This window comes from Dermacentor andersoni, chromosome 5, assembly GCF_023375885.2.
Source record: "Dermacentor andersoni chromosome 5, qqDerAnde1_hic_scaffold, whole genome shotgun sequence".
NCBI classification, from domain to species: domain Eukaryota; kingdom Metazoa; phylum Arthropoda; class Arachnida; order Ixodida; family Ixodidae; genus Dermacentor; species Dermacentor andersoni.
This window is the reverse complement of record NC_092818.1, coordinates 133652084-133674314: the sequence shown is the minus strand read 5'-3', so window position 1 is coordinate 133674314 and position 22231 is coordinate 133652084.

Sequence of the window (22231 nt, the reverse complement as noted above, 5' to 3'; positions counted from 1 at the left end):
AACAACAGACCGCTGTTCCTTCGCGCTGCAGTATTTTCGGATTTTTCCCGTGTTTTACTGGGAAACGCCGCTCCCATTGCCACGGCAATCGGAGTGGAATCGGCAGGCTGCCGATGCGATGGGACTGCTGCGGCAAGTACCGGCCCGAGGAAGAGAAATTGCCCTCCTAGTCAAGCGGACAGCGAGGACACTGTGCTGAACTCCTGCTCAAGCGACGACGCCTCAGATGACGAAGGCTTCTAAAAAGTGGTACATCGCAAGGCCAAGAGAAGAAACATCAGAAGACGGTCTTCGTCAGGTAAGTCTACCGTCATGCCACAGCGAAGGCTATCGGCGCACACAATTCTTTTTGTGCCGGACACACCTGCCGAGAACCTCAACCACCTTATTAGACAAGCGATTTCCGTTTCTCTGGAGGCTCTTCTTCCAGAAGAAATCAAGGATATCAGAATTAATACTTGAAAGAACATCCTGACTATTGATGTCCGCAACCAGAGCGCAATCAATACTTTGATGGCAGTGAAGATCCTGGGCAACATCAATGCCCACTACCTCATTCCGCAGGACAACGAAACCACGGCTCGTGTCGTTTTTGACATTGACACATCGATAAGTAACAGCGACCTGCCAATTTTAATCAAACCTGCCACAGATGGTGTTGCCTTACTACAAGCTCGGCGCCTTGGCAAGTCGACCTGTTTAAGGCTAGTGTTTAATGGTGACTGCCTACCACCACATGTAAAGGTCGGCCGCTTTCGGCATGTGGTACGACCTTTCGTACCCAAACCACTTCAGTGCAGAAGGTGTCAAAGAATTGGACATATGAGTGCTGTCTGTCGAAATATAGCCACATGCCCACGATGTTCCGAACAACACAACACTGACACTTGCCGTGCAACGTAGCTAAAGTGCCCAAATTGTCAAGGCTCGCACGCTGCATCCTCAAAAGACTGTCCACGCCTAAAGAGAGAGCAGAAAATCTTGCGAAAAATGGCCAGAGACAGATCATCACACAGAGGTGCTTCTGCAGCGATAAGGCGACATCGCTCCCGGAAACGAAAGTCTACGAAATCCTCTTCCGGTTCAAGGGAAATGTCTCGTCTGGCAGCGCCGCCTCCTGTTCCATCTGTCTCCACTAAGAACACGAATGTCAACGAAAGAAGTGGTCATGCTATTCATGCTTCATCAAGTGAGGTGGGGCCAGCACTGCCGAAGACATGCCACGCGCCAGAGCCACAGCACATGACTCGCCACTTAACGTGATAGGTCACTTCAGTTGACCAAATGCGAGACAAGGATTCACAAGTGATTGCTATTCATGCGTCTATTACTGACAAACATGGACACTCCGGCTGCTCGTAGCGCAATGCAAGTGCTCGACGCGCTGACTCCAGTACTTGAAAGTATCGCATAACACCATGGCCCCCCATCGCTGCCCTTCCACAAAGAAGGCAAGAAAGCATCTCTATTGCAGTGGAATGCCCGTGGTCTCAAATCGAGAATTTCAGATTTTAGACACTATGTCTTCGAAAACCGATTTCCCATCCTCGTAATTTGCGAACCGAACGTGCAGAATGTTATACGCATTTCTGGCTATGATGTATTCATGTCTTCTACCTGTGGTGATGTGAGCAAGATAATTGTATATATTAGATGTGATCTGACATACGTGTTGCACCCAGTCCCGCCTCACGACGACAACCAGTACGTTTGCTTAATTGTGAAAATGAATAAGCTTACGTTCACACTTATCCCTGTTTACGTTGCTCCTTCACAACAACGTGAAGGAGCAACGACGTAATTCAACCATCAACGAGTCCCTGAGCATCTCCTGTAGTTCTAGTTAAGCAAAAAGACGGCAGCTTGCGTTTCTTCGTGGACTACCGAAAACTAAATCAAGTGACAAAGAAAGACCTGTACCCGCTTCCCCGTATAGATGATTCACTCGACAGGCTTCGTCACGCGCGTTACTTTTCTTCAATGGACTTAAAAAGCGGATATTGGCAAATCAAGGTAGATCCAAGAGACCGTGAAAAAACTGCTTTTGTGACGCCAGACGGCCTATACGAATTTAAAGTCTTGCCTTTTGGCATGTGCTCTGCCCCTGCTACATTCCAGGGCCTCATGGATACTGTGCTTTCGGGTCTGAAGTCGAAAACCTGCTTAGTGTACCTGGATGACGTCATCGTGTTCTCCGCAACTTCTGAAGAACACCTCGAACGGCTTGAAGCGGTTCTGCAGTCCATCCGGTCCGCCGGCCTCACCCTGAAGCCGGAGAAGTGCCACTTTGGCTTCGCGGAACTACAGTTTCTCGGTCACGTTGTCAGCCACGCAGGTGTTCGCCCAGATCCTGAGAAAATTGCCGCCGTATCACAGTTTCCCGTACCATCCGATAAAAAGGCTGTCATGCGCTTCCTGGGGCTCTGTGCCTATTACCGGCGGTTTATTGCGGACTTTGCTCGCATTGCGTCGCCGTTAACTCGCCTGACGAGAGACGACGTTGCTTTTGTATGGGGCGACGAAGAGCAAAGTGCATTCAATGACTTTCGGGAACGTCTCCAGACACCTCCAGTGCTTTCTCACTTTGATGAGACCGCTTCTACATTGCTCCACACTGATGCCAGCAATGTTGGCTTGGGAGCTGTTCTTGTGCAGCAGCAGGAGGGCATAGAAAGAGTACTTGCCTATGCAAGCAGGACACTCTCACGCACAGAGCCTAATTATTCCACATCTGAGAAGGAATGCCTCGCCGTAGTATGGGCGGTTATGAAATTTCGCCCATATTTGTATGGCCGCCACTTCACAGTTATCGGCGACCACCATTCACTGTGTTGGTTGACAAACCTTACAGACCCTTCGGAACGACTAGCGCGTTGGAACCTACTGCTACAAGAGTTTGACATGACGGTCAAGTACAAGTCGGGGAAACGACATACGGATGCTGACTGCCTGTCTCGATCGCCGATAGAGTCGTCTGCTCCACCAGAAGAAGACTCCGCATTTCTTTGTGTTCTGGACACATCCACCATCGCTCAACAACAACGGGACGACCCTGAGTTGCTTGAACTCATGAGGAGGAGGAGGAGGAGGAGGAGGAGGAGGAGGAGGAGGAGGAGGAGGAGACAAACGAGAGGAAAGACAGGGAGGTTAGCCAGTGTAAGTACCGGCTGGCTACCCTGTGCTGGGGAAAGGGGTAAAGGGAATAAAAGGAGAAAGAAGAAGAGGAAAAAAAACTCATGAATTACTTAGAGGGCAGATCCACGAAACCGCCTAGAGTTTTCGCAAGAGGACTGTTGTCGTTTTGTTTGTGCGCCAAAGTCCTCTACAAAAGAAACTTTTCTTCGACCGGGTCCCCTGTTACGTTTCGCCTACGACGCGCGGTATAGCCGGCGCGGATGCAACGGCCGCCGGGGCTTCGTTCAAAGCGGAGGACATTTTGGCCCGTTCGGAGCTCCCGCAAAGCCTCCCCGCCAAGCGCGTCCAGGCGTGTTTCAGTGCCACGTGTCTTCGTGTGTGCGTGTGTGTGTGTGTGCCCACGCTTGTCAAAGCGCGGCAGCCGGGGAGAGGAGCTCCCCAAGTGTGAAGCGAGGAGGTCTGTCCGGCGCCGGGCCGGCGGATGCGTCACTACACTCGTCCCAACGTGTCTCTCAGCTTGTCCGTGCCGCGCGTCACGTGGGCCTCTATCAGGCGTTCCCTCTTGCCCTCGACTCCGAGACTATAAGAGCAGGTGCCCCCGGACGCCGAGAGAGGCTCCGATTTCTTGTGTTGAGTAACGTGCTCTCCCGTCTCTCATTTCGGTCGACCTGACTGGCCGCTCTTTTGCGATGTTAGAATAAACAAGTTGTTCTGTTACCAGTTGACTCATGCTTTGCCGGGACCTTCGGATGCTTCCAGTGCCCCAGGCCGCCAGGCCAACGCTACCCTTGGGGCTCGCGACCCATTTGCAATAACGGGCGTCAGCACTGAGGTTGCAACAACTCGTGCCAGCGGTGCAATTCCTACACCCCCTATCTGCTCGTCATTCCTGCAGCTCTTCGTACGGAAGTACTTCAAAGCTGTCACAACGAGGTGACTTCTGGTCACTTAGGCTACACGAGAACGTTGGCCAGAGTGCATCAGAGGTACTACTGGCCGAGACTTACCACCACCGTGAAACATCACGTCCGCACTTGCCTCGACTGCCAGAGGCGCAAGTGGCCTCCGTCGAAACCAGCCGGCCTCCTGCATCCCGTCCAGGTTCCTCAAAGACCATTTGACCAAATCGGAATGGATATATTGGGTCCACTTCCTACTTCTACTGCAGGGAATCGCTTTGTTATCGTAGCAACCGACTATCTCACACGTTACGCTGAAACAAAGGCAATCCAGAGAAGCCCAGCAGCCGAGGCGGCGCGCTTTTTAGTTGAGCACATTGTGTTGCGACACGGCGCACCAACCGTCGTAATAACAGACCGAGGAACCACATTCACGGCTGCGCTGTTGATCACGTCTTGCTGCTAAGTGGAACGGCGCATCGGAAATCAACCGCCTACCATCCACAAACCAACGGATTAACAGAACGCCTAAACAAAACAATTGAAGACATGCTCTCCATGTACGTGGATGTTGAACATAAAAATTGGGACGACATCCTACCGTATATCACCTTTGCATATAACACGGCGAAACAAGAGACGACGCGCATGACTCCATTCACCCTTGTTCATGGAAGGGATGTACAAACGATGTTGGATGCGATGCTTCCACATGACTTTGACGACACTGATACGGTGCCGATGTGTTTACGCAACGCGCAGAAGAGGCTCGGCAACTAGCGCGCTTGCGGATCTGCCAGCAGCAAGACTACGACGCAGGGTGCTATGATCTTCACCGTCGAACAGTAATCTATGACGTCGGCGACAGAGTGTGGGTTCGGACACCCATACGGAAACGAGGCCTCTCCGAGAAGCTGTTAAGGCGATATTTCGGACCAGATCGAGTATTGCGCCGACTCAGTGACGTCACGTACGAGGTCGTCCCCGATAGTGCCAATTGTACGCGGCGCCGCACGCACCGTCCTGAACTTGCGCACGTTATCCGCATGAAGCCGTATGTGAGCGAATAACTATGCGAGAGGCCCTTAATTCCGCAAGTGACACTGCTGGTCTAGCATCGGGAGGATGCTCTTTTAGAGCATGCTCTTCTTTTTTTTTTTTTTGCAGACGACAACGAAGATAGGGACATTAACGGGTCAGTGGGATTCGGCGAGAACGAAGAAGACGTGTCTCTGGCCTGTTTTGTATTTGAACAAGTTGTCCGGCGGTTCTTGAACGTCTCCCTGTCTACTGTCCGCGTTGTACTGCGACAATATATATATATATATATATATATATATATATATATATATATATATATATATATATATATATATATATACACACACACACACACACACACACACACACACACACACACACACTTCTCACTACTAGGGTCATTATTTTGAACTTGTGTATCGCGCAACAAAATCCCATTCACCTGGCAGGCTGCACGGTAAGCTTCGGTATTTCGAACTTTTGTACCACATAGCAATGTACCATTTACACAGCAGGCAGCTTCGCAAGCGTAGTTTCAATGCGAGAGCATTATAAGCCCCATTACTGGAAAATCCGTCGTATAGTCGGCGTGACCGAAATATAGTACCCAACATGGCCGACGGCGCAAAGAGTAAAAGCTCGTAAAAAAAATGCTCGGATGGACATCTAATTCCTGAGCGAGTTCCCTGTAAACAAATTAAATTAAGGGCTGTGAAAAACAAGTTTCCTACATTTTGGGCTGGGTGGGAATTGAACCCGGGCTCCCGCGGTGCGAGGCGAGCATGCTTCGCCGGCGCCACTGTGGCTCGTTCTGGCTGATTAAACGTGTGGCTTATTGCGTGCCTCATCGAGCACGTGATCCCCCGCCAAATCGGAGCTCCTACTTTACAGAAAAGAGAAGGGAGGCAGACCCAAAGATTGGAAGCCAGTCTCCGAAAGCAGCATCAGACTTCGCACTTGTGACGGGAGGATGATACCCATGGTCGACGTTATTCGGGTCCTGGGCATGGTTGTCGAATTCAACGGCGGGAACGGAACTGCTCTCCGCAAGATCATCGCAAAGACGGACAACGCTTTCCGCCTCGTTCGCAGAATCGCAAACCGGCATCGAGGAATGAAGGAAAACAACCTTCTCAGGCTGATCAATGCCTTTGTACTCTGCCACTTCACGTACACGATTTCTATACACAACTGGCTCAGAGCGGAGCGAGACAAGCTCAATGTTCTTATCCGCAAAATAGTCAAGAGGGCTCTTGGGCTACCCATCAGGACCCATACCGAGGATCTCTTGAAGCTGGGGGTACGGGGTACATAACACCGCCGAGGAGATTGCCGAAGCCCAAGAACGCGCACAGCTCAGTCGCCTGACCACCACAGCGGCAGGTAAACGCATCCTCGAAGAGCTGGGTTACCACCCTGCGGAATTCCCGATTGTCAGTACCCCGATCCCTAGGTGCATTCGAGACAAGTTCGTTGTGGCCCCTGTGCCCCGAAACGTCCATCCCGTCCACAACGAGGGTAGACGCAAGGCCAGAGCAGCAGCCATCCTCAAACAGATCAAGAAACACGACATTAAAGCAAGCTTCGTCGACGCCGCGGAGTACAGTGACGGGAAGACCTTTGCCGTCGTTGTGGTCGACTCGAGCGGACCGATTTCCAATAGCGCCTCGATTCGCACTTCAGACCCCGGAGTCGCCGAGCAAGTCGCCATCGCCCTCGCCTTGCTAGACGGCCGTAGGTCCGAAATCTATAGTGATTCGAAAACGGCAGTTAGGGCATTTCAGAAGGGTTGCATCGCCAAGGAAGCAGTTCGTCTTGTTAGCGGCTCGAGTCCACATGCTCTCACAAACCATTCAATTCACTGGTTTTCCGCTCACGTAGGATCGGTCGAGGGTGCTCCCACGAACCTCAATGAGTCTGCCCACGAGGCTGCGCGCAACCTCACCGACCGCGCTTCCTCTATAAGGAGCACTGACTCCCCTCCTCTCTACGGTCACAGGGACGCTCCCGCTACTTACAACGAGATTATTAAATATTTCTACATGTCCAGAAGGGTCTTTCAACCCCCTCACCCCAAGTTGAATAGGGCGCAAGCCGTTTCGCTTAGGCTTCTACAGACCAGCTCATATCCGTGTCTTTCCGCTCTCCACGAGGCTTACGCCGACGTGTATCGCGACGACGCCTGCCCGTCCTGCGGCCAGACCTCCACTCTACCTCACATGCTCTGGGAGTGCGGGTCGACTTACTTCAAGTTCATCAAGGAGGAGTGGGACTCGCTTCTGCGTAGCCCCGCTCTAGAAAAGCAAATCCTGGCCGTCCGGCGTGCCCGCGACCGGGCCAGTGGGCTAGACCTGCCGGTCCCGACGTGGGACTAGCCGGGTGCACGATGGGTTCGCGTCCTCGCCGGACCTGCAATAAAGTTTATTCACTCACTCACTCACTCACTCACTCACTCACTCACTCACTCACTCACTCACTCACTCATCAAGCACGTGACGGCGCAGCCAATGGGGAGGAGGTGGTGCCACGTCATGAGTGTATAAAATGTGCTATGAGATCTACAAAGGGCATAATACTGTCGCATGGCCACACATAAGCAGTCTTAATTGTCTCTGCCGAATTTGTTTTTTTTTATTTTCGTACCACGTAAATATTCGGGCTGACGAACCGGGCCTCATAATAGCGGGCTGCGTAACTAGCGTCCCGTTATACTGTGAGCCGCATATACTGGGGCCACATAGTAAGCGTCGTTATTTTGATTTTGTCTCCTGGACGGACGACGCCGTTATCTGCGGATTTTGACTCACAATGTAGGTATTAACATCGTATCTTGCATCTTACTTCATTTACCTTCTTTTTTTTTCGTTGAACAGCTTGCTTAACGTTAGCAGGAGCACCCTATTTACCAATATACCACGTGACACGCGGAACGCGCGGCAAAAAGCCTTCTTTACCACGCCGGAAAAGGAGAGCCACGCAATATACAGTTTGTCGCAAACATTTCAAATCGTTACAATTCAAAACACGTAATGTTAACATCTGTGCCCTAAATATAGTGATTGAAATGGAAATAATTAGCCATTACAATCTAATTAACTAGGAATGACGCAAAAATTACGACAGCTTGCGTTAGAAAACACCTCTTTTTTAACGGCGTCTTAGTTACGCGAGACTCATCTTCGTGTGGTTTTCCTCTCGCGCGTGGTTTTGTTATGTTCGTAGAGGGTCGTTCAAAACCCGAAAAGTAGCCTCATCAGATTTGTGGGACCGTTGTCGTCCCCAGTCTAACAGCTACAATTTAATTTTCTCTTTCAACTGCAATAAATTTCATTCAACTCGATTCCACGGTTTTCTCAGGCAAGCATTTCGCCGTTGTACATGTATTTTAATAGAGAAATCGGAGCTGGCGTCGAGTTAAAGCTTCCTCTTAAAAGAAAATTTCACGTACTAACGCCATTGTGATTCGAACTCGTGGCCTTTGTAACGGTTGGCCTCTGGCACCACGAGCAGAAAGGAATTTCACCCGACCTTCACCCACCATTCCTCGTCCGAATGAAGCGTGACTTCCTAATTCGCCATGATCATTTCGAGTGTCTGCCGGTCTGGCGGAAGCCCCGCAGTGTTTACAGGCCTCTTTTGTATTTGTGTGTGCGACTTTAGAGGGACCCTTTCCTCGATCGGTCAAACTCTACAGGAGAACTTCCACGAACCAGCAACGCGCAAAGGAGACGGACAAGCGTCTACAATTCGAGGAGGCGGGCCGCCCTCCTCCTTTCAGCAGGCTCGGTATAACCAAAGGAGGAGGGGCCCTCTTTCTGTGCCGGTCACGTGACGTCGACGGAAGCAAGAGCCCTCCCACGATTGTATAGAGCCTACTTAAGGGGCTCCGAAATGTACTTTTGAACACTTCATTCTCTTGTCATCATCTTTGATCAACCTTTGAATAAACCGTGCAAGTTTCGCACTAGAAATCGTCTCGTCCTTGCCCGGTCGCCATGGTCTACCGGATGACTGCTGTCCGCCGACAACTCCACGCTACCCAATAGTAACGTTGGTCGAGCTTCGATAGGCAGACGTCGATACAACTCGGCATACGCTACTCTGGAGTATGCAACACGTTGTGGCTATACGGTGCAGCTTTAATAGCGCTAAGCGCTAAAGATTGGGCTGTCACGCAGCATGCACGTGGTAATTTTAGCTGCGTTGCATCCCACAGACTCTATAAGTGGTAGCCTATATATATATATATATATATATATATATATATATATATATATATATATATATATATATATATATATATATATGTATATATATATATATATATATATATATATATATATATATATATATATATATATATATATAACGCAACGACGGCCTCCTGCTATTTCACTGCACTGAACGAGCTCAATGCCAGAGCAATTGCTGAAGTCTGCCGATTCTTTAAACTTTCTTCAGTTGCTTCGCAATGTTCACAGGGAGTTGATATAAAGGCCCGAGGGTGTTCCAGCGAATACTTTGTAACTTTTTTTTTTTAATATCCTGTGGTAGATAGCACAACTCTAGTCCATGGCCTAGTCTACTCAAAGAGGCGGACTTTCATTGCACAAAGAATTGAAATGCATAATTGAATAATTAGTAAAAACTAACTAGGGTTTAAGCTAATCACCTTACGGCACATATTGCAATTTGCACACTCCAGTGGGTGAGACTACGAAATTATACCCGCTTCAAAAGAATTGTGTGGATGATGCCATTTGTGAGATATGCGCTGTCAAATTTGCAGGGAAAATGCATTGTCATTCTTACTTTCTTAACAAAACGTCGCTTTATGCATTGAAGTACAAAATTAACTGGAACGCAGATGCATTTATCTGTAAAGTTCGGGAATCAATTACTCCAAAGTGGTGTCATCCTGAGAATTATTTCGAAGTGGATGCGCCTTGCGAAATCCCGGGCTAGAATTTGTAAATTGCAATATGTGCCATAAGGTAATAAACTAAAACCTAATGGATCAATTATGCACTTCAATTGTTTATACCAGTGATGAACGCCTCTTCTGGTAATACAAGAGCATGGACTAGGATTGTGCTATGTGCCGCAGGCAATATTTAAAAATATACGAAAGTGTTCGCTGAAATACCTGACATATGCAAACAGCGTCGGTGTAGATCACCGTGCGAACAGTTAGGAAAGTGTACTATGCCTTTTTATGTCTATGAATGTATCAGCCTATGAATGCATCATTATCGTCGTCGTCGTCGTTGTCGTCGTCGTTGTCGTCGTCGTTGTCGTCGTCGTTGTCGTTGTCGTCGTCGTTGTCGTCGAGACCACTGCTCGAAAAAAGCTGTTTGCAGAGATACTTCAAGTCGCCGTCCCGCGTACCCTGTCATATATGCATCGCAATACTCGGACCCATAACCTCAGGAGTATTTGCCGCATGGAAGATAGTTGTCTCCCTCCGATTTCCGAAGCTATCTTGCCAATGCATGCTTTTTTAAATCACATCCCACTATCTAATACTCTGGTCGGCTCGATGGCGGTTATCTCCCTTTGCAGTCCAATGTGTTTAACTATGGAAAGGAAGCTATGCTCTAGCAGGCCAGTAATCAGGCTTAATAAACAGTAATTCGACAGACACTGTCCGTTCAATACGAGGCCTGCCGAACATTTGCATGTAGATACGCGCCATGAGACCTGTATGACATAGAACGAACGAATGCGGTGAGACTACAGCTAATCAACAAGCACATTAATGTCCAGACACCTGCCCCCTTTCCCACTCACCATCCCTCCCTCACCCCCCCCCCCCCATTTTTTTTTCACGTTATACAGTGTAATTGACACCAACCACACGCTGGAAAGGTTCTCTATGTCATGTACGCAGCCAAACTGCAGCTCGGTGACATGAGCAGCAGTTGCCAGTTTATGCCACGTATGTGTCAGATCAGAATTAATGTCCGTACAATACATGTTTTCTCAAAGAGCCACTGGATGCACGGAATACGGCTGCCAGCCTTTGGTTATGCGATATACTTTAAAACACTCAAGCAGGCGTCGCATAATATTGCAAGCCCGAAGACTATTAAAACCCGAAGCCAGAAAAGCATTTCGTTCAGCTTGACAAAACGCATTCGCCAGTATTAGAAAGCGTTTCTGTCCCATGCATTGATTCTTCTTCCGCGTTGCCACATCATTGCACCGCATTAAAGTCACACAACACTCATGCGCGCAATGCACAAAGTTCGAGAACCAATTTGCAAAACAGTCAAGTCCAAGCCGGTGTCAGAAGAGGCGACAGCGGTCGGCGGGGTTCATATACGTTAATTGAGGACATCTGAAGGCGTCAGCGAAGGCATCGACGTACCTCAATGCCACATTGCAGTCTTCGTGAGTGCCGTCAGAACTTCCCGGACATTTCGCGTAACACGACGCTATAAAAAAAATCTGCGACGCCGTGTAGTCGTTGAGCCCTACGAGCCGAACATCTTTGTCATCCAAAGCGCTCCTGAAGGCGTCGAAAAGGACGCTAAGCGCGATCGCTTCCAGGTCGCTGCCAAAGTCTGGCGCACCGGCCATACAGATGGAGGCACGTTCAATAGCTTTTTTTGCTTCCTTGAAGCGTGCATAGGTGTCTAGAAAAGCATCGCTCAATGCTAGCGCCACTTCCTTGCCAACGCCGGCGTATTTGATGGCTTCAGCGGCGTTGAGATGATAGTTCGGAAACGCCGTAGCGAACGGCAGGAGGAGAAAGTCGTAGTCGAGCACTACGTGTAGCTTTAGGTGCTTCAGAGCGGCGTAAACCATGTCAGATCGCATGACGTCGAGCGGCACCGCGGCGTCTCTCCAGTTCTCCGCCAGGGACTCCCCCATATCCGGGTAGGAACGACTACCGTTCCCGATGCTCGTGGCATCGCTGTCAAAAGGGCTAAAGACAACAGACACAGAATCCCAATCACCCAAGACGATCCTTTCTGGCTCGTAGTGTTGCCACCTCATGAGCCTCTTGAGGAAAGCGCGTCGCACAGAAAGGGCGATGACCTCTGCGCCGCCGCGGGCTGGCGGTTTCATTTCTTTGCTGACATACGGAGCGAACACGGAGAAACCAGCGATGAGGTAAGCCTTGCTGAGACAGAAGGCGCCGTGTTGTAAGTGCGCCGCATCTTGTGTGCCGTAATAGTTGGTGACGAGCCGGTGATTGGCGTACTGTGCGGCCACCTGCACGGTGCACCAAGACACCAGAATTTCGGTCATAGCCTCGCCGTACCTTTCCCACAGGGTGAAGAACTCCGTAACGAACGATAGCGCTTCTGTCTCGTAGATGACCGTCTCGCGGCCCTCAACGCCGTACGAGGTGAGCACCGATTGCCAGCGCGCTTTGCTCAGATCGGCTCCCGGCCGGTACAGCCATGCGGTGCTGATGGCCAGTGGCTTCCTATACTTGAGTATGGCGTCCAGGAGTGGATCCAGCATGACCTGCAGGGTGTTCTCGACTTCTTCGAAGCTGACCACCGTCTGGTCGGCTGCGGACGCTCCAAATTCGTCGGCGAGTACATCGAAATAGGCACGCCTTTCAGCAGCCTCCGATTTTTTCAGGGAGGTGTACTTGCGCGCCACGAGCTCGAAATCCTCGTACGGCATCAGGAAGACCCGCGTTGCGTAGGTCTTCGTGGATTCTATCTCGATGTTAAAGATGGGGCTCCATCGAAGGCGAATGGACGAATAGAAGAGCGTGTGCAATACGTCCGGCTGCGAGGGTCGCCGGGGCCATTCGACCTTGGCTTCTCTCAGCAACTTCTTGACTACTGCGATGTCGTTCTTGTCGTTTTTGAGGACAGCGTGGCAGCTGCGGAAGAAGCCTGCGCCTCTCTGGGCAGTCGTCTGCCCTTTGGTCGGCACACTGACACTGTTGGCCAGAGTCGCTAGCGCGTCAAGTGCGGTAAGCGTCATGTTTTGGCGAACGCTGTAGGTGTTCTGGCGTCGCCACCCGTTGCAGACGAATTCCTTGAAATTGTAACAGGGTACGGCGGCGGACGCGTTAAGTGACGCGCGTAGCCTCTGCGCGTAGAGGTTGCAGCTGTCGGTGTCACACGTAACATACCCGCCGGGCTTGGGGCCGTTACGTCCAAAGATTATGAAGAAGATTATGGTGATAAAGCCCACCGCCAGGGCCACTGCCGTGCTCACGTCGTTGAAATACCGGCACCACTGTGTGTTTTCCTGTGAGACAAAAAAATCCATAAGATACACCACAGGCACTCGATTTACATCGTACTAAAGGGGCATGCTGGTCAGCATTAAAGTATAGTTTACGGAAAAGGCTGTGCTTTGTCGTTGTTGTTCATGACGATGATGGTGATAAATCTGTGAAGTATGACGTCTATATGTCTTTCATTGATAATTAAACGCCCTTAGATTCAACAGAGATCAGAGTTGCAATGTACCCACTCATGAGTACACAGACTCATAGTCGCTCCACATTAATTTCCCAGAAATTATCAGCGCAAATTATGATTGGACAAGGGTATGAACATGAGTGAGCGCCGATGAGTCTGAGTAAACATGAGTAAACATATAGATCCCGTCGGTTCCACTTCGCTCCTTGAAGAGGCCATACGTATGTCGAGTGAGCTCCTAAACACTTTGCGTTGTCGTGAATGGGGTTTAAATGAATGATCCGGAACCTCAGAGGTGCAGAGTTGCGACGTAAGGCTAACGCATCTCTCTCTCTCTCCCTCTCTCTCTCTCTCTCTCTCTCTCTCTCTCTCTCTATATATATATATATATATATATATATATATATATATATATATATATATATATATATATATATATATATATATATAAACATACCGAGACCGACCAAGTTGTCCAGCGCTGTTTGTTCCCGAAATAGGCACCACCGCAGCTCATGCGCGTAGAAGTAGAACAGGGAAGATGATGATGGCTATGTACAAATGAAAACGACGAAGTACGTTAATAGTTCTTACACTAACTTCCCCCCGTCATGGAAGCGGCCAGCCTGGCCGCAGATTAGAGATTATCTCAATGGGGACTGAAGGGCTTCTCCGCGAGACGTGAACAATTTCGGCGTTCCGGTGGCGCCGATCAGGGACGGAGTGTACTAGGCGGACGAGATAGTTCACTGCTGATGTTTGCTGCACAACGGTGTATGGGCCAATGTAGCGTTGAAGGAATTTCTGACAGAGGCCTGGAGTGCGAACTGGAGTCCAAAGCAGGACTTGGTCTCCAGGGTGAAAACTTAGGTCACGGCATTTGTTGTCGCAGTGATGTTTGCGCTCAGCTTGGGTAGCTTTAGTGCTTTGCCGGGCAATTTGAAGGCAATGTGCAACTCGGGCAGCAAAATCTTCTGGAAGCAACGTGGTAGGCGAAGAAGGTGCTAAAAATAATTCTCTGTCGAATATGGTGGAAGAAGATCATCCATACACAAGGAAGAAAGGGCTGTAGCCGGTAGTCCGTTTAATATCAGTATTATATGCGAATGTCACGAAAGGAAGAATTTTATCCCCGTCAGTATGGTCAGGACGGATGTACACAGAAATCATGTCAGACAGCGTAGGGTGGAAGCACTCAGTAAGGCCATTGGTTTGCGGATGATAGGTAGAAGTAGATTTGTGGACGGTATTAGCGGCCCGAAAAACTTCCTTGAGAACTTGGGAAATAAACGCCTTGACACGGTCACTGGGAAGAACGCGAGGAGCACCGTGGCGCAAGACGATGGCGCGCAAGAAAAAGTCGGCGACCTCAGAAGCGGTACCGGATCGCAGAGGGGCAGTCTCCGCATATCTTGTTAAATGGCCGACCGAAGTGACAATCCATCGGTGACCGGAGGGTGTCAATGGCAAGGGACCATATAAATCAATGCCAACAAATTCAAAAGGTGCGTCCGGTCAAGGGAGAGGTTGTAGTAAACCGGCAGGAGGGGATGTCGAGCGTTTGCGCTGCTGACATGACGCACAAGAGGCAATGTGTTTGGCCACCGTTGTGGATAGGCCAGACCAGAAGCGGCGGGTCTTGATGCGGTCGTAAGTCTTATGGAAGCCTAAGTGGCCAGCCGATACGTCGTCGTGAAGTGCCTCTAATACTCGCAGCCGAAGGCAGCGAGGTAGAACTGGGACCCACCGATGACCTGTTGTGTGGTAAACGTAGCGGTGTAGCACGCCATCTTGAAGGCGGAATTGTCGAAGTCGGCATCGCAAGCGGCTGTTGGGTGGTTCGGCGAACCCACTAAGGCGATCCATGAGAGCTCGACAGTATGAGTCGGCCCGCTGAAGTAAGACGAAATCAGAGCGTGATGAAAGCGTAACTTCGTCCAGGGGCGTTATCGAGAACTGGTGTGAGGCAGGCGAATCATCGGAACGACGTGGTAGGGAAGACGACGGCGCGTTACCGGGAGAGAGCGAGAGTGGGCAGCGAGACAGTGCGTCTGCATCATGATGACATTTTCCAGACTTGTACGTTATTGTAAAGTCATATTCCTGCAAGCGGAGTATCCAGCGACCTAAGCGTCCTGACATGTTTTTCATTGACGACAGCCAACACAGAGCATGATGTCGGTGACTATGGTGAAGTGGCGGCCGTAAAGGTATGGGCGAAATTTCTGAATCGACCAAACGATAGCCAGGCGCTCTTGCTCTGTAATGGTGTAGTTCCGCTCAGCTGGAGAAAGTGTTCGGCTGGCATATGCTATGACTTGCTCTTTAGAGGCTGCATTACGTTGCAGAAGTACTGCGCCAATACCTTGTGCGCTTGCGTCAGTATGGAGTATGGTGGGGGCTTGATTATCGAAGTGGCGAAGCACTGGTCCGGAGGTAAGATGTCGCTTAAGAACTTGAAAAGCCGACTCGCAGTCGCTAGTCCATGTGAAATAGGCACCGGTAACCAGTAGCTTGTGTAGAGGAGCTGCTATTGCAGCGAAGTTGCGTATAAATCGAAGAAAATATGACGCCAAGCCGAGGAAACTACGTAGATCTTTCTGCTGCAGGGGGCGAGGAAACTTATTATAGCAGAACCTTAAATTATAAATTCAAATTATAGCAGAACCATCGGTTTCGATGCGGTGTGTACCCGCAGAAGTTTTGCTCAACAAAGGTGAACAGCTATCGAAACAGGCTTTGTGCTTTGCCAAGACCACCAGTGCGGCTTCGGACTACGCGGCTGTTAGGTCTGAACCAAGAACAGTTGGAGGAGGGAAAGAATCATCCAAACCTGAGGTTGGCGCTGGCGATGAAGAAGAGCAAAGCGTGAATATAGAGATAAGTTGAGTGTCGGCGAGGGTTTCCACAGTCATCCCTTTGGGCAACATCACAGGATCTGGGGTCGTGTTGCAAGCAGACAGAAGGGCGCGGCCACGTGAAAACCGAACGAGACAGGTGGCAATGAGAATTCCGCGAGAAGTACAGCGGGAAGAAGGGGCGACTAGGGCGTCTCCGTCGGCAATCTGACTGTATGTTACGGCTACAATGTCTTCGTGACCAGGACGCAGGACGTAGCTTGCAGCGATGGCCAAGTTCACGCATGAAAGTGAAGAGTCTGTAACAGGTGCAAGCGCTGTATCTGTGATATGGACAACTTCCCCTCTACATGAAATGATCACTGAAGCAGAATGTAGTAAGTCCCAACCTAGTATAATTTCATTGATGCACGTTGGAAGGATGATAAACTCAATGTGGTGGCGTATGCCGTCGATGAGAACACGAGCAGTACATTGTCCATCGGGGTGAATGAATGCATTATTAGCACAACGCAAAATAGGTCCAAGATAAGGCGTTTTTACTTACACACATCACACATCACTACGAAGAGCAGAAGCGGCGGCACCGGTATCGATGAGAGCTGACGCGGGAACACCTTCGACAGTTACAGAAAGCATGTTGGCCGGGCGAACAGGAGGAACTTTTGAAGACCGATAGAAAGCAGTTTCCCCTCCAAAAACTGCAACAGTTAGTTTTCCGAATGCGCGTCGGCAAGATGGGAAGTGGGGCGAAGCGATGATGTAGAGCGCCGGTAAGGCGAAGGAGAACGGCTCATGGCCGAACGGGAACTATGAGGCATATTGGGAGCAGCTGGAGGAGACGGAGAACGCTATTGCCGGAACGAGTACAATCCGGGATAGTAGGCGCCTGGTCGGCGAGTGCGGTCTCTCTCGTACTCAGCATAGCCTCGTCGTTCATCCTGCTGGCGATGGCGGCAGAAGCGAAATGTATGGCCGCGTGTCCATCGTTGTAGGGGTAGCCGGGCGCAGGCGGCAACCGGAACGTAGCTCCAGGGAGGACGGGAACGCGAGAGGACGTCGGGGTCTTGACGTACCTCCACCACTTTATAATACCGAGACCGACCAAGTTGTCCAGCGCTGCTTATTCCCCAAAAAGGCAACGCCCCAGCTCATGCGCGAAGCAGTAGAAAAACAGGGAAGATTATGATGGCTATGTACAAAATAAAACGACAAATTTCGTTAATAGTGCTTACAATATATATATATATATATATATATATATATAAATATATATATATATATATAAAACTAGGCCTACCGCTCCTTTTCACCGCCTGACCGGCTTCTCAGACTTCACACACACACACACACACACTTCTTTTCCCACTTTGGCACTCCTACTGCGAAAGCATTGACAAGACAAAAAAAACGCTCCATCGGCGAGAATGTATTTAAAATTTTGGAATAAGATCAAATCTTAACGATAACTATTAACGGTTAACGGATAAACCCTTAAGTCATGGCGTGCGCACTTGTGGTGCGCGACATTTATTTGTCGGTTGGTCCAGTATAGCGGCAAGGAACAAACCACGTACATTGAGCTTCAGTTAAATTGAGCCCCTCTGCGTACTCAACAATTCTCCATTTCACTTCAGTGTGCAGAGTGTACTGTCATGTTTGACAATACGTTCCACGTACCGCGATTTGCCAGCAACTGCAGGAAAGAAAGTCGCAGTCTCACCCGAAAGGCGAAGCACCGATTGCGATAGCAAATTAGTGGATAGCTGTGCGAAGTAAGGATAGTAGTTTTAGCGTCCGTTTAAACTTGTAAGTACGCGCTTACTAACTAAATTAACATTGGTAGAATACGTAAGCGTAACTCAACGAGGACGTAGGTTTTGCTTCTTTGTTAATCATTGTTCAGTCGTCCGTACACATTCTATAATAGATTCAAAGCAACTATCCCATCAACGTGTTTTAACTAAATTTACTAGCACGGTCTCACGCGCCCACAGGTAAACGTGAACACATCTCGTTCGATGAGCGCGGAAACTCGCTGTTAAAATGCTGGAGTGAGAAATCGCGGCCGCAGCAAGCGAATTGACCTTCGTGCATCTCTCGCTTCAACGCGAACGAAACGTCGAAAGCACAGCGCATATGAAGCTACCGGCACTACGCGCACTCTGCAAACATCGCAGATCGCTTTGAAGATGAGGCCCGCGCGGACGCTCACTTTCGCCACGTCGCAGAGCGTCCCTGCGGCGTCCGCCAAAGGCGTGTACTGTCAACGTTCTTATACATTTGTCTACTACGGCGTCCGCCAATCGCGTGCCCAACGCCTTCGTAGATGCCGCAGTTGTCTCCACTCTGTACGGAGCGGTGGGCGAGGAGGACATCGAGGCACCCTAGCAGCCGCCGGAGAAGAACGCCCCTCCTCCGTCACATGACCCCCCTGCCTCGTGCGCGACAGGAGAGGGCACGCTTTCAGCCCTAAAACCCCTTAAACTTCGTAAAGTAGTGCCATGCTTTGAAGAATGCCGCCTCCTCCTGGCGCGCTCTGGCCAAAGCGGACGCCGCGTCGCTATTGGCCTAATAGCATCACGTGGGCCCTCGCGCCGTGCATCAGCGCCCTTTTTACTCGAGAAGCGTCCACGGAGTGGCGAGGAACGCATGTTGGCGCCGTTGCTACGCTCGAGCAGTGTAGGCGGCGCCACGGTCGAGGAAGGAGCGTGAAAGAGAGGAGAAACTAGGAGGAGTGAAGGCGGAGGAGGAGAGTGTCGCCACTTTACGAAGTTTAAGGGGCTTTATCCAGCCCTCGTTTCACGCTCGCACACGCGAGATTGAACCGCGTTCGCCAGCTAACCCTCGAACCCTTTCACTCGCACATACAGCGTACGGCGCTCGACGACAATATTATCGCCCTTGGACTTTACACGGAACCTCTCGGCGACGGCGACGGTAGAAATACGCCTGGAGTGTCCATGTAATTGCTATCGCAATAAAATGTTTTTCCTTTTTCGTGATGCTGACTTAAAGTGCTCCAATGTTTTCGGTATTTGCTGTACACTTCTCAAGGCTAAGCTGTTTCCTCGCCACACTGTCATAACGGGCGTAATGGGGTTTCCTCAAGCCGCTGCACGCGGCTTTTACCCTTACGTCTACTCTCTTATTGTGTTCTGTGAAAAGCGAGAAAATTATTATTATTATTATTATTATTATTATTATTATTATTATTATTATTATTATTATTGGGAATAATTAACATGCGTATGTGCTTTGAACCAGGGATTAAATTAAATTTTAAATTAATGTCACTGACGTTACGCTATGAAAATTCACTATCAACGCGACTTCCTTTCAATGTAGTCTTCAGCGGCATACGATAAAATTAACGCTTGCGCAATTTAATTTCATCCTAATTCCTGAATTCATGGGAAATAGTCCTTACATAGACTGTGAGAAAACTGAAGGCATGACGCTCTCGTGCGAGCTGTAGTGTTCCTTTGCAAGAGAATAATGTGGGCTTTTCTCGTATACTTCCACCGATATATTTATATACATTTAATCAATGATAACGCATGCACTCACCTCCGGCGTTTGGGTAACATCGCCACGAGGCGCAGACTCGACTGCTTTCGTTTGTGGGGCCTCCGCGTTCCCGACGGTAACTGACGAGGATGGAGCCTGAGCCACGCCATCCGTTCCTAGGTTCTGAGCGCCTTCAACGGCACCCTGCAGCTTCTTTACCTGCTGCGAGTTGTCCCGGGTCCGTTCTTTGGCTTCTTTTGGATTGGTGGTCTTCTCCGTGGTTTCAAGCTTGCTACTCCAGCTCTTCTCGGTAACTGCAGCCGAAGTCTGTTCCTGGAGATCCCTGCCTCTCGTGTCTTTGACCACTGAACCAGCCGCAGCGGTTGTGTCGCCATGATACTTCCTAGCTTTCTTCGAACGACGACGCTTTCGCTTTCCTCGCGATGACTCTTCCGAGCGAGAGGCGTCTTGCGTGCGAGAGGTGTCGACGGTACGGGAGAGTTCAGTGTCCAATACATTGGTATCATCAGCCGCCTCTTCTTCCATTGTCGGAAAGGGCCTATCGAACGACAGAGCAATTTGGTTTGGTTTGACTTGGTGCTTATTTGTACGGCTCAACCCACTACGGGGGATCGACTGCTGTGAACGACAGGCTAGACAAGACGATGAGAAACGCCTGCGCGTTGCATATTTGCACAGTTGGTGAGGCTCGCCCGTGTAGATGGTGTCATTTACGGGGTGATAATTCGGGGTGTTTACGGGAATTTTTATATATCGCCTGGTTGCAAATTATATAGTTCTACTCCTTCAGCTGGATTATTCAGTGAGGCGGACATTACTTGCACAAGAAATCGAACCACACATTCAAATAATTAAAAGGAATTCACTAATTATCTTCCTAATTAATTACTAAACGGCACATATTGCAATTTGCTAATTGTACCGGTAATTTTGCAAGGCTTAACCACTTGAAAGGAATTTCCACAATGTTTTGGAGATATTCGCCATCAAACTTGCGGCAACAATGCACGGTTCTTCCATTTACTTTTTTGCATTGAAGTACAAAGGTAAGTCCACGTGTTTTGTCCCGCACTTCAGGAAATAATATCCCGAAAGTGGTGTTGTCCTGGAGTTTCATTTCAAGTAGATACGTCTTGCAATTTCGCCTGCTACATAATTAGCAGGCGAAAGCAAATTAGCAGCGACAGACAGAGCATAAAGAAAGATGGCGCTACACTCTTAACTGTTTATTGAGCAAACCAGCTACAATTCGTAAATTGCATTATGTTGCGTGAAGTTATTAAGAAGTTATATAGTTAGTTTTTATTAATTATGTCAATGTGGATATCAATTCCTCGTGCCACTAATGTCCGACTCTTTGAATAATCCAAATCCAGCTCAAGGACAACATTTACGCTATATACCAAATGCAATCTTCAAAAATTACGGGAAACTGAAAATTTACCATCCCGAATAAAAAGGAGCACTGAAAATCAATCGCATAATAATAAGTTAGAGTAGGTGCGACCTGTTCATCAGGCAAATCATGCTCAAAAGCAGGTTGTTTCGTCCTATGGTCTACGGTATAGGCGATACGAACGGCAACTCCGAACGCCTTGTTCCAGCGCTCCAGACAACTTTGTTAGGCACTGTACACGCAATATAAATGCGTTTCTTTGAGTTCCATATACATTTCTTGAATGTTGTCACAAAAAAATGCTTGCCTAGTGCATGCGCATACTGATGATTCTGGGATAAATAAGAGTTTCAATAGATTTGTATTCTCCTCAATCATACTGGCACTCCTAGCGAGTCAAGTCTATGATACGTACGCAATCTGCATAACTGCATTATACAGCAGATTAAGCATCGAAAAAAAAAAATGAATCGATGTGTCTCGGTTACCTATAACCAAGATATTTCAATGACAGCTGAAGTCCGTCAGCTGTGTACACTGTCCCATTCAAAATAGCATCGGTTTCCGTTATTTCTTTTAGTTCTTGCGACTATCTGTAAATTCCGCTTGCTAGCGAGGTCGCTATCACCCGCCATTTTCGCACAATACACGCGCACGTAGGCGCCTGCCTCGATATCGGTGCGACACACTTCCTTCTTGTCTTCACTGCAACGACGTCCTTCAGAAGCTACAGACTCCTCGTTGTTAGCTGAATGTGCTGACAAACGAAAAGCTTGGGAAATTGCCCAACCACGAAACACAACGCGCCGTTTTAACAGCGATGACGGCTCGGATAAAGAGCCGTATGTAAGATAAAATTAATCTCTTTCTTATTGTCAGTCACGCAACACAACGCCCTTCGGGGCCGGCTGTCCCCTTCTGGGTGGCATAATACAAAAATTACGGTTACCGATCCAGTTTACACCTATAGCA